Source organism: Esox lucius, chromosome 4, assembly GCF_011004845.1.
Source record: "Esox lucius isolate fEsoLuc1 chromosome 4, fEsoLuc1.pri, whole genome shotgun sequence".
Lineage (NCBI taxonomy): Eukaryota > Metazoa > Chordata > Actinopteri > Esociformes > Esocidae > Esox > Esox lucius.
Window position 1 is genome coordinate 18,876,089 of NC_047572.1, and position 12,866 is coordinate 18,888,954.

General features: G+C 42.9%; 1 protein-coding gene across 1 annotated transcript in view; it reads right to left on the reverse strand.

Annotated features, from left to right (window-relative positions):
- The window catches only part of fgfrl1a (fibroblast growth factor receptor like 1a), a 59,820-nt gene that overhangs the window by 17,232 nt on the left and 29,722 nt on the right, over positions 1–12,866 (reverse strand). The gene's annotated exons all lie outside the window — the stretch shown is intronic.

Below are 12,866 nucleotides of genomic sequence, written 5' to 3' on the forward strand. Positions count from 1 at the left end.
CTTTCCTTTGAGTGGCGGGTCAGCGAGAGACAGGGCTGGATGAGGAATCCATTAAAAGAGAATGACAGCTAATCGGCTTAGGGAGAGCTGCTCTGTGGCCAGCCCAAATTGTTTGGGCGCCTAGACTTCATGTTCCATTTAAGCTCCCAGTGGAGCAGCAGGAGCCCCAGAGGGAGAGACAAATAACCAGCCACTTTAGGGATGATGGTATAATTAAGCGTGGCAAATTAATAAACCCAAAACCACCGGGGACCCACTGCCTTTTGAGACAACTAGTACAGATTAGCGTCGAAAATGCATCTTTCAGTAAACATTCATGTTAAACAAACAGTAAACAGCGTTTCTGGGCTCCATCCAAAGACTTTAAGCTAGTATCTCCAGATTTCCGAAGCTGATGTCTGCCTGCATGGCATATTCTCAGCCCTAACAAACAAAAAGGAATGTGACTCTTTCTTCTTTTCTCTCTACTCCATTCTCTCTATGTTGTTTCCGTCTTTCTGTGGTTGGTGAAATGATGTGGAACCGCGATGTAGGGCTTGTTGGCCCATGACAGCGCAGCCCCCTCTCCTGCCCACAGGAACCGGCAGGCGTGAAATGGAAGTCAGGCCCCCTGTTCCTCTGTGCTAGGGGTGGGTGCTGCGGGGGCTCTGTTCCTGCCTCACTGCCTGACTTCTTTACAGGTCTGTTGCTGTTTTCCTTTCCGGCTCTTTGAATAACTACTTGCAAATATCTTTGAAATCTGATTCCTCACTCCCACCTGTGGCATGGCAAACGTTTTGGACTGCCAGACTGACATTTCGGTTGCTTTCAAATGCCATCTTAATTTCCGCTGTGCTGTTTCCAGAGGAGTCTCTTCTCTCTAACAATGTGACAGGGAGGCACTGTTTATCAGTTGGGGGTTAGGATGGCAAATGAGCCAGGTTTTACTAGGGCCGTGCCACAGGTGTTCAAAAGTAGTGCAATGTTTGCCTGCATCTTCTGTAAACCTGTTTCACTTCGTGATAACCTGCTACTATGGGCTGCCAGTCAAACCCTGGTCCTTGACCAACTCTTTGCTCTGAACACACGGTCAGCACACGGCCAGCAAGGATCCATTGCACAAGTGAAGACAAATGTACCGAGCCACAGATCACAAAGCTTAGCACATGATGGGGAGACAATCCATGGGGTGTCAACACCAGAATCCGTCTTTCCAGCAACCCCAAGCTCAGATCTTTGTACTGAGAACAAATCCAACTCCAAACGAGAAGCATTTCATTCATTACCCTTCCTGTATACTTCTAGCAATGGTAGCACAGCAAGAAATAGATCAGTGAATACATTTAATACAGAAACACAAGATAGACATACCTGGAATTAGTCATTTTTACTAACAAAACATGCAACTTAATAACCATCTACACATTTGCCAAAAACCTGCATGCCATCAAAATAAAAAAATAAAACATCTGTGAAGTGTATCTAAGTTCTCTATGCATTTTGTCAATTAGAGTAAAACCCCTATTTAATATGACACCAGCCTTTGCATTTAAACTGCAGTAACTTGAGTCTATAGCCTTAGAGCTCTTTTCAATTCATTCAACTAATGGGATATTGTGAATAGTACCAATGAAGGCTGTGATGCTGGAGGTAATATGATCTGTTTTCTTAGGTTCTGCAAAGAGACAGCGGTGGAATTTGACACTTGCGTCATGGCGCTGAGAGAGATGAAGGAAAACAGTGCATAGTTGGCTTCCAGGTTATTCAGCTTCCTATTCAAACGAACACTTCTTACTGTATGAAATACTTTCAACAGACTCACGGTCTGTGTGCAGTGGAACATGGATGCCTGTGTAGACAAGAACATTCGGGGAACGACAATGGCAGAACAGCACACCCTTGTGATCACGAACTGATTGTTTTCCAAAAGTTGTCAACCTTATTGCCGTAATTGTTACATCCGAACAGATACATCTGTGTTTGAATGTGTGAGTTGGAGCATACGTGCAAGTGTGGGTGTTTGTGTGTGTGTGTCTGTGTCTGTGCGTATGCATAATCAGTGTGATAGAGCTAGTGCAGGTAGTCTGGAATTCCATCTGATTAGTCAATCATCAATGTTATGACTTGGGCATAGAAACTGTTCATGGTGCTCTTGTTTCTAGACATGATGCAGTGGTGCAACTTGTTGTGCGACCTATGTGGTTGGAGTCTTTAATCACTTTCAGGGCCTTCCTCCACATGGAGTCAAATCTTAAGAGGACCGGTGTCCTTGGACCACGCCTTAGGTGACCGAGCTGTTCCGGACCTAGCTTCCCTGTCTTCGTTGACCTGGTTGTACAGCTGGATTTTGCCTCAAGACTAGAGAAGCCAATCTGTATTCGTTGATCTGCTGGTTATCTGAACATGAAAAAAATTTGAATGTGGACCAAAAGGGTCATGTACCCTTGTAATCTTCACTTGGCACAGTCAGAAGAGAACTGGACACCCTTTATAGAAAGAAACCAGACTCTTTAAGGTTTGTTCTCAGTTTCTTGCCCTACATGGGAGTTGTTCCTAGCCACCATCAATTTCTTGGTGTTGCTTGCTCTTAAGTGTTTCTATGCAATGTATCTATGTAAGCATTGTGAGATAACAACTGATATAAAAAGGGATTTATAAAATACTTTTGATTGAATGGTTGATGAAGTCCTGGATGACATGGAGCTCGGATCTGGTGATATCCAGGACTGTCCTCACCATCTCTAGTGGGAAGGTTTAGTGTTTAGGTTCAGTGAAAGACGACATTTAAGATTGAAGTGTAGGGTAACATGGGGCAAGACGCCCTCCTTAAGATCAATGTCTATTTACTTAAACAAAAAGGTTTAGTGATTTTTTGTATGTTGAAGACGGCTATGCCTAGGGTAATGGACTATAAAGTAAAATAAATAGCGACAGATGACAGATTAATTTGTATTTAATAAAATGTATTTTTAGGAAAGTTTTATTTTTTCCAGCTAGTGGGGTAAGATGCCCCCCGATGAGGTTAGTTGCCCCCAGGGAATCTTTAAGGTTTTTAAGAATTGGACTTGTTTTTTAACACCACTCTTTTCCTTGCACACCATTTCATACAGTTTAACTAAATGTATTATCGTTTAAATAAAGCAATGTTTTAAATCCCAGCAGTCCATAAGATGACCGAAAACAGAAGAAAACGTTTTTAATAGTTGGCTGAGAAAGTGTGATGATACAGAGGAAATGTCTAGTTGATTAAGACTAGTGGCAGTCAGACGAGGTGCTGAAACCAGAAAAGGAATCAGGCAAGTTTAGTTCAGCCAGCACACAATTAAAAGTAATGAATGTAGTTGCCCTCCCTGGATTCAAACCCGGGTCTCCCACAGAGGCTGTGTCTTTAACACTCTGTGTCCACTGTAGGTTGTAACCAGCAAAGTTTTTGTCTATGCTGATCAAATCCTTACACACAATTAGTTTTGACTGTAACAGGAGTTGAACGCAGGTCCTGTTGTTTGGTAGTCTAACCATTACACTATTTAACCAGGATTAGTCAGTCACTCTGTCAGTCACTCACTCACTCAGAAAGAGATACTCACTCTTCTAGGCCGGCTCCGCTTACGCAATCTAGCAAAAAAGAATGATGACATTTTGTGTTTTTTGTGAGTAACATGCTTACATATGTTACCCTACGTTTCAGACATGACCATGCGCTAAAAACCTGAGCTGCTATCAGTCATGCACATTGCTGTTTGAACACAAAAAGTGACCTTCATCGTCTCACAGAGGATTATTATTTTGAATGCTGTGCAAGTCCAGAAAAGAAAAACAAAAGGTTTCTCCTGGTAAAGGAATTGAATTGCCCCTATCACTTTGGCAGCAACATCTGCCAAAAACAACCTGTATCACCAAGATCAACCCAACTGTCATAGACAGTCAGGTATGATAACTTACCTGTATCATATAAAAGCCTTACAAATGTTGGCACATTGCTGAAGTACAGTAAAACCCTGAGTGAATGTTAAAAGAACTAATTCTTCCTGGTCCAGGATCAGACCCAGATGTTGGCTCAGACAGAGGTTCTAGCGCCAGAACAAGCTACAAAAATCACCATAAATCACTCTGTCACCTCCAACAAGCTCCTGCACACATTTCTCTATCTAACATTAATCTCTAGTTGGGCCTGTAATGTCATCACATCAATAAATCCGGTAGTATCACTCACAACAGTGTAGTATAAATATGTAGCATTGTGAGTACAGACCAAATTGTGGGTCCCATTATGAAGTAATTCCTTTACACTTGTGTCATTTCTCTACATTATCCCAGGGTAGCTAGTCAATTATGTGCTTAATGGTAGAAGTTAAAATCCCAAGGGTGGAAATAAACTGACACTCTTGTTAATGAATAAAAAGTTTCTCTGATAATTTTTTTTGTATTTCACTAAGATGGTTAGAGTAAGGGGTCAGCTGAGGTGGCTTGGGCATCTTTTTCGGATGCCTCTGGAACGCCTTCCTGGGAAGGTGTTCCGGTCCTGTCCCACCGGGAGGAGACCCCGGGGAAGACCTAGGACACGCTGGAGGGACTATGTCTCCCGGCTGGCCTGGGAACGCCTCGGTGTCCCCCCGGAAGAGCTAGAGGAAGTGTCTGGGGAGAGGGAAGTCTGGGCATCCCTGCTTAGACTGCTGCCCCCGCGACCCGGCCCCGGATAAGCGGAAGAAGATGGTATGGTATGGTATGGTTAGAGTAAGATGATTAAATTTTTTTTAATAAAAAAGGTATTTTGAATAAGGTATTGTTTTTCCCATTTTAAACCATTTAGTACAGAGTAACATGTTATAGGCTATCCAAATCATGTTGGCATAGGAAGGATGCGGGGAATCAAATAAAGTGGCATCTTGCCAAAGAAAGCCAATAAAAAAATGCATTCTGCGCAGAGCATCTTGTCCACTGGATGCAATGTATTGATGTTCACTCAATTTATACAGAGCGCAACAAGTATTATTTTATTGCATTGCCAGATGGGAGCCATCCATTTATGAGATCCATATTTGATATTAGTGTCCACATTTGCTGATATTCTAATTATTGAGTTATTTGCACAGTTATAGCACATTTATGTTAAAGTTAGCTGTCATACATCTGATGAATGATCGCCTTAACAACCCAACTGCACTCCTGTTGTAAAACTGCCACTTAACCACTGACTTTGACAGCTAAAAACAAGTATCTACAAATAGGCTTCCACACTATCATTGTCATTCTGACAATTTGATTCCTAAAATAAGAACAATTGGAATCTCTCTCAGCTGAGGCCCAGCCAGAGTTTGTCGTGATTACACAGGGCAGTCCTCTACAGGGAATACTTTTAGACAATACCCTTTGCGCATGTGTAAGAAATACAAAGTCCCCCGGCACAGCAGGTGGCAGATGTTACTCCCAAAGAGTATCTGTTGCAAGAAAATAAACACGAGGGGCACCCAGACACACAATCTGTTTACCACAGAGGCAGCCTGCCCATTAGGGTGTGAGGGGCAGAGCCCCACTAGAGCTTGTAGAAACACACAGATGTCTTGTTAAATGATGCATTATGTTCCACTTCTTATAAAGTGTGGTAAAAGTGTTTACTGTTTACAAAAATATTGTTAAAAACAAGCTTTTCAATTACCTAGCAATATGCTCATAACTTGGAAAGGAAGAAGACATGGCTGTGAGGCTGCAAACTTCAAGCTAAGTTTATCGTAGAACAACAGTGGCTCAATGTTACACTACAATAGTTTAATTTAGATGAAAGAGACTGAATGCCAGATTTGCATCTGAGATTTTATTAGTGTTAACTGGTGAAAATGTTAAATGTCGCACCTCACCTTCAGAGGTAGCATGGGACCCTTTTCCGACAGATACTCCCTGCGGTTACTGAGGCAAAAGACCTCGCTCAAATGTGTATTGGAATGGAATGAGCTCCATGTACACTGAACAAAATTATAAACGCAACACTATTATTTTTGCCCCCATTTATCATGAGCTGAACTCTAAGATCTAAGACTTTCTCTATGTACACAAAAGGCCTATTTCTCTCAAATATTGTTTACATATATGTCTAAATCTGTGTTAGTGAGCACTTCTCCTTTGCCGAGATCATCCATCCACCTCACAGGAGTGGGCAAATGCTCACATTCGATGGCGTCTAGCACTTTGGAAAGGTGTTCTCTTCATGGATGAATCCCGGTTTTCACAGGCAGACATGTGTTATGGACAACAAACACAGGTGCATTTTATTGATGGCATTTTGAATGCACAGAGATACCGTGACGAGATCCTGAGACCCATTTTTGTGCCATTCATCCACGAACATCACCTCATGTTGCAGCATGATAATGCATGGCTCCATGTTGCAAGGATCAGTACACAATTCCTGGAAGCTGAAAACATCCCAGTTCTTGCATGGTCAGCATACTCCCTGGACATGTCACCCATTGAGCATGTTTGGGATGCTCTGGATCTGCATATACAACAGTGTGTTCCAGGTCCTGCCAATATCCAACAACTTCGCACAGCCATTGAAGAGTGGACCAACATTCCAGAGATCACAATCAACAACCTGATAAACTCTATGCAAAGGAGATGTGTTGCACTGCGTGAGGCAAATGGTGGTCACACCAGATATTGTGGACAGCCTAAGGCACACCTGTGCAATAATCATGCTGTCTAATCAGCATCTTGGTATGCCACACCTGTGAGGTGGATGGATTATCTCAGCAAAGGAGAAGTGCTCACTAACACAGATTTAGACAGATTTGTGAACAATATTTGAGAGAAATAGGCCTTTTCTGTACATAGAGAAAGTCTTAGATCTTTGAGTTCAGCTCATGATAAATGGGGGCAAAAACAAGTGTTGCGTTTATAATTTTTGTTCAGTGTATAAACACAATCAAACAAAAATGTATCTTGTTCTTGGGAAAGCTATAAACATCTCACACTGGGACCTGAAAATAAATATCGGACTTCATACACCCACCGGAACAGGGGACTCGCTAAAACACTGTGCGCACATTTAGTGCGCATTACTAGATACCTCAGGCACAGCGGCAGTTATTCGTTGCCGGCTTGAACAGAAAATGGTATCTACATATTATCAATACAATTTAATAAAATAGTGGTCACAGCAATTTTTTATATTGTTATATAGGCTCCTTAATGACTCCTGTGTAGCTTTTGGATCCACAGAGTGGATCACTTTAAGTGTGGTGTAACTGAGTCAGGACCTGGTTGATGCAGCGGAAAGTGCTGGCTGTCACAACACCAACCTCATCTTCCTCCTCCTATTAATCAGCTTTGTCTCCTTTTGCTGTTCTGAATGGTGCTTCATCCATGGGTGAGCTGTCCAACGGAGGCTGTGTGGACCGATGCAGGATGTGCTGGCCAATGCTAGGACGAAGCTGTTCTTGTAGCAAGTATCTACACTCTGTAGGCAAGGGGGTCAGAACCAAGCTCTGCTGACAGGTATCTGGTACTCTGTAGTTCTGGAATCTTGTACCAGGACTCAGAGGTGGGGGTGGAAGCTCTATGCATGTGCTGCTGCTTGGTGCTGGGGACTGTTGTTCTGGAAATTGTTCATATTTGTTTTGCTGTCCTACATCAAGCCAAAAGAATGGGGAAATACTGCAAAGTGTTTTAGAAGCCAATATGGTATAAGTTGTAAGATACTCTATGTACAATAGTTATCTAACTAGAGTCAGGTTAACATGCCACGTGGCTAGCTAAAGTTTGGTACTTAAACATCTAATGTTAACTACGGACAAAGAAATATGACAAAGTCATTAATGTTAACCTACTAAAACATCTCTCCATTAAAGAGACATGGGTACCCTCTTACTCAGAACTTTACTACTCATTTCTTCTCCAGTTTACTTATCGGCTCAGAGATAGGGCCTAACATCTAGCAATTCAGTAAAATGAAACTCAAAAGACTAGGCACTAGCCATGGGAGGTCAACAAAATACAGCTTGAGGTGAGTTAGAAATCAAAGATAAGTTGAGCACTAAGTGATCATGTCGTCTGCAATTTCTACATTGTGCAATAATATACAGACCACGACTTGTGCGTTTGACAATTACTATCCTACTGAAGTCAAGTCTCGATTGTTATCCAGTATTTTTAACCTTGAAAATTAAACCGGATTCGTTCAAATTAATTCTCTGTTACAATACACTTTAGTCTAAGTACTTTTTAAAATAAGTGAAGACTTATTTTACTTAATTACACCAGTCGTGTTACTTATTCAGCACAATAGCATTTAGGCAAAAGTACTTCATTTGGTGCACAATATTTGACAAATCTTTCCACACAGTGAAATCCCACTGCCCTCCCGTTATGTTGGCACCATCCCCAACGGGACAATCCATGGTCAAAACATTTGGGCGCCAGAGGCCGGCATTAGTAAACAAATTGGGATGCTCGGGTGGCAAAACGAAAAATAAATCTATCGCCGTGGCAGCCTGCAGACTGTTCAAGACATTCATTTACACATAGTCAGCCATGAGGAAAGGACCAGAAAAAGGCGACAAAAACACCATTTGTGACAGGCAGGGCAGGACCTGCCACTGATGGATGAACAGAGATGCCTTAACCAGCTGTATGGAGGAAGGACAGGGCTCCAATATAATCCTCCCATCACAGGTCAAACATTTACACAACACCGGGACAGAAGTGAAATAATGTGGCTAAAGAAACACTAAGGCAGAAAGACATACGAACACCCTCTCATGAGGACCAACAGCGTCCCTCAAATCTTTACAGTCAAATGCGTGGTTGGAAATGAGCAACATATGAAAAATGCATCTGCAAGAACGTCTGGAATCTGTCTGGACTGTTTAACCTCCACTCCTCAATCCCATGCCAACAGTCTGCTGTGACTGGCAGCTCCCGTGGTTCCTTAACCAGCTCATTGTGTATAAAGAATCCAGACACCGTTCATTATCAATACTATTTATACAGACTGGTGAAATAATACAAATGCGAAAATAAATATTTCATAACACATTTGAAACAGTGCCATATGAGAGCTAAAGCATCACCTCTGAGCCTTGCTCAATGTCAGTGAGAAGGAGGAGAAGGAGAAAGATAGAAAATCAATCTTTCAATTTCCCTAACAAGTGTTGTCACATTACTCTCCAATGGCTTCTGTAACAGGGTTGAACAGTAGATCCTGTGTGATCAAATACAATAAAGTAGAAAAGGAGAACTGTGAAACTATTTTTACAAATGAAATGTGGTCCATGCAGCAGGAGTTGGCGGGGCAGCTAGAGAACTCAGTTATAATGAGAAAAGGGTGCCAATGTATTTTGGGGAATGAACATATCTGCAGGCGTGGGTTAGATTTTGCCTTCCCAACCACTCAAGATTATTATTGAGACAACAGAAGATGAGCATAGAATAATCTCTATTCTAAGGCAGACGTGTCAAAACGGCTCCACGGAGGGCCGAGTGTCTGCGGGTCTTCGCTCTCACCTTGTACTTGATTGATTTATTAGGTCACTAATTGGTTAGTTTCTACCCTCACCTGGTTGTGTAGGTGTGAACTGGCAACCAATTTATAGGAAAAACCAAAAGTCTGCAGACACTCGGCCCTCCGTGGAACCATTTTGACACCCCTGTTCTAAGGTTTGATTCAGAGTTCACCAAGCAGATTGCTTGGGTTAATGAAAAAAACGTTAGACCTCTGAGGTGACTAATGGCATAAGTATTCTTATTACAGGACTTACAGTCCTCTAGGGTAATTCAAATCTTTGAATTATGAGGCCCTCCAACAAAGACAGCAAGATAGGAGGCTCTCATGTCTGATTCTGTTTCTGCACAATTATGTGACCCTGCCCTAGTTAAAATGTACGTTCTCTGACAGCAACATATATGGAGCTCAAATTGGCGACCACCCCCTTAAATGCTCCTCATTCCTGCCACGTAAACAACATGCCGACCTGGCTTGGGTTACACGAGAGGAGGCGAGCCAACAAAGAGATTAGAAAACAAGGAGTTCAAGATGCCTGACTAAACGGCATCTCCAGGCCCGTGTCGGTGCCTCAAAGGGAGTTTGGCACCCAGAGCACCCTGGTCAGGGCAGGGGGAGGGGAGGGAGGCAAGAGGAGCAGCTGCTGCTGAGGTCATCTGGGCAGCTGCCTCTCTCCACACCTCACAGGCCCAGCCAGCCATCACTGGGGCCCAGCCTCTCAGCTCCACACTTCAAAGAACTTCTGCAGTCCTAGCCTTCATTCAGACTGTATCTCACTTTCTCTCTTTCTCAGCCATTCATTGCCCTTTCTTTCTCACTTCCCCAAATGTTCCTGCTCATCATGTTTTACTCAATAACAAGATATTTATACAATAATCCCAAAAAGACACATTTTGGGGGATTGTATTATTAGCTAATTAAATGAACCTGCTCAAACACAAAGGTTTACTAGTTTTAGTTCTCTAGATTTGAGTCCAACAATTCTGAAGTACAATACCCCTACTGTGAGACAATATCCATGCTGCTGATTTAATTAACATTGACTGGACATGCTCTTCATTCAGGCACCATAATGGAGGACAAGCGCATCCAACAAGTGAGTCTGTACACTGTGGCCAAGTCAACATGACGATAACACAGGCCTAACACAAACAGCCCATTCAATGTGCCTATTTAGAGTACAACAATTGTTGTGGCAACAATTTCATTTAAATAAAATTTACATAATAAATAAGTAAAATGTTCTATTGACACTAGCAATAAGGAACTGTGGCTGTGCAATATGTACCCCGTAATGCGCAACAAATGCATGCACAGCGTTTTAGCCAGACCTCTGGATCCGGAAGGCTTATACACACACTGACAATGTTGTTCACTTGGTAACTAACATGGCACTCTGTCGAACAAGTGCTATTGCTGTTGGTGATAGAATATTTCAGGTGGCATTGTGAGATGTTTTTAGTTCCATCCCAAAGACATATATTTTCGGATTCTAATTATATATGGAGCCAAAAGTACTTCAGAATCTTACGTTAGTACTGTGGTAATGGAACAGAGACACGTGAAGGTACGTTAGTACTGTGGTAATGGAACAGAGACACGTGAAGGTATGTTAATATTGAGGTAATGGAACAGAGACACGTGAAGGTACGTTAGTACTGTGGTAATGGAACAGAGCCACGTGAAGGTACGTTAATACTGTGGTAATGGAACAGAGACACGTGAAGGTACGTTAGTACTGTGGTAATGGAACAGAGACACGTGAAGGTACGTTAATATTGAGGTAATGGAACAGAGACACGTGAAGGTACGTTAGTACTGTGGTAATGGAACAGAGCCACGTGAAGGTACGTTAATACTGTGGTAATGGAACAGAGACACGTGAAGGTACGTTAATATTGAGGTAATGGAACAGAGCCACGTGAAGGTACGTTAATACTGTGGTAATGGAACAGAGACACGTGAAGGTACGTTAGTACTGTGGTAATGGAACAGAGCCACGTGAAGGTACGTTAATACTGTGGTAATGGAACAGAGACACGTGAAGGTACGTTAGTACTGTGGTAATGGAACAGAGACACGTGAAGGTACGTTAATACTGTGGTAATGGAACAGAGACACGTGAAGATACGTTAGTACTGTGGTAATGGAACAGAGCCACGTGAAGGTACGTTAGTACTGTGGTAATGGAACAGAGCCACACGAAGGTACGTTAGTACTGTGGTGATGGAACAGAGCCACGTGAAGGTACGTTAATACTGTGGTATGGAACAGAGCCACGTGAAGGTACGTTAATACTGTGGTAATGGAACAGAGACACGTGAAGGTCCGTTAATATTGAGGTAATGGAACAGAGACACGTGAAGGTACGTTAGTACTGTGGTAATGGAACAGAGGCACGTGAAGGTCCGTTAGTCCTGTGGTAATGGAACAGAGCCACGTGAAGGTACGTTAATACTGTGGTAATGGAACAGAGCCACGTGAAGGTACATTAATACTGTGGTATGGAACAGAGCCACGTGAAGGTACGTTAATACTGTGGTATGGAACAGAGCCATGTGAAGGTACGTTAATACTGTGGTAATGGAACAGAGCCATGTGAAGGTCCGTTAGTCCTGTGGTAATGGAACAGAGCAAATGTCTGTAAACCAAATAGGACCCTAGCTCCTATAGAGTATTACATTTGATCAGAGCCCCTGGGTCAGTGGTAACGGGGGTGCTCCAGGCATGCTTCTCTTCAAGCCCGATTTAGGTTTCGTTACCTTTCTTCTTTTGCCCTAGAGGTATCTATTCTCACCAGAAATACTGCAGGTTGGACTTGTTTGTGTTTCCATACACCGTAATAACTGTTTTCAGTTTGGCTAGTTGTGTCTACAGACACCTGAGCATGTCCATTACTACGTCTCCCTGCGAAAAATAGCAACCTCCAAGATCAAACCTGGGCAGTTGGAATCAGCATGCTCTACACTGGCTTCAAACAGTCATACACTGTCACACTTACTCAAATACAAGTACATACCTGAGAAGGAAAACCTCTCATGCGCGCTCATGCTCACATGCACACCCCCACAGGCACTCATCCATGGGATGAGGGTTCATGTCCTTAAATATTTGTGGTTTGGAGGGAGGGCAATCACAAGACTAGCCCATGGATGGATGACCCCCCTCCATTCCAGCGTCCGTCTCTCCCCAGGACACCCTGCCAAATTAGGCCCGATTCATTAGGCAGACAGCCAGGCCGCTCAGGCCCAACTGTCCTCCATTATCACCCTTTTTCTCCCCTCTCCACTAACATGGCTTATAACCAGAAAACCAGCCCACAGGAAGGCACCACTCATAGACAGGCCTGGGGGGTATGGGTGTTGGTGGTCACAGTGAACAAAAGAGGAGG